A 1,045-nucleotide genomic window follows, 5' to 3' on the forward strand; every position below is an offset into this window, starting at 1 on the left:
ATTAAACCCAGAGGAAAAACTAAAAATACTCATGGGCGAAGGAGCAATGGCTTCTCTTGCAGCCAAATATGTATTTGCCTGCCATAGCCTGAGGGACACTGAATAATAACATCTGCATAGTAAGCAGTAACTTACTTATTAGGAATGTTATTGTTATTACTGTTATTGTTATTAGTATTATTATTATTGTTTATCATTCCAAATAGTAATGGTATGGGTGGTATTGGTAATAATAGCAGTTTAATGATGGTGGTGGTGGTAGTGGTGCATTACACCATACATTACATTCGACTATTGACTGTTACCATTTTATTGTTACTATTTTTATATTTAATTTTGTATTATTATTTACTGAAATTCTATATTATTATTATTTGTCATTGTTTTAATTGTATTACAATGTATATTGTATACATTGTTGCTTTGGCAATATTGACACAATGTTTTTCATGCCAATAAAGCAGCTTGAATTTGAATTTGAATTTGACAGAGACAGAGACAGAGAGACAGAGACAGAGAGAGAGACAGACAGAGAGACAGAGAGACAGAGAGACAGAGAGACAGAGACAGAGACAGAGACAGAGACAGAGACAGAGACAGACAGAGAGACAGAGAGACAGAGACAGAGACAGAGACAGAGACAGACAGAGAGACAGAGAGACAGAGACAGAGACAGAGACAGACAGAGAGACAGAGAGACAGAGAGACAGAGAGACAGAGACAGAGACAGAGCGAGAGATAAGAGAGAGAGAGAGAGAGAGAGAGAGAGAGAGAGAGAGAGAGAGAGAGAGAGAGAGAGAGAGAGAGAGAGAGAGAGAAAGCGAGAGAGAAAGATTATTTCCCCCGCTGGATATACCACTGCTCTACCTCCTGGATATACCACTGCTCTACTTCCTGGACATACCACTGCTCTACCTCCTGGACATACCACTGCTCTACTTCCTGGACATACCACTGCTCTACTTCCTGGACATACCACTGCTCTACCTCCTGGATATACCACTGCTCTACCTCCTGGACATACCACTGCTCTACCTCCTGGACA

Source organism: Salvelinus fontinalis, unplaced genomic scaffold (assembly GCF_029448725.1).
Source record: "Salvelinus fontinalis isolate EN_2023a unplaced genomic scaffold, ASM2944872v1 scaffold_0229, whole genome shotgun sequence".
NCBI classification, from domain to species: Eukaryota; Metazoa; Chordata; class Actinopteri; order Salmoniformes; family Salmonidae; genus Salvelinus; species Salvelinus fontinalis.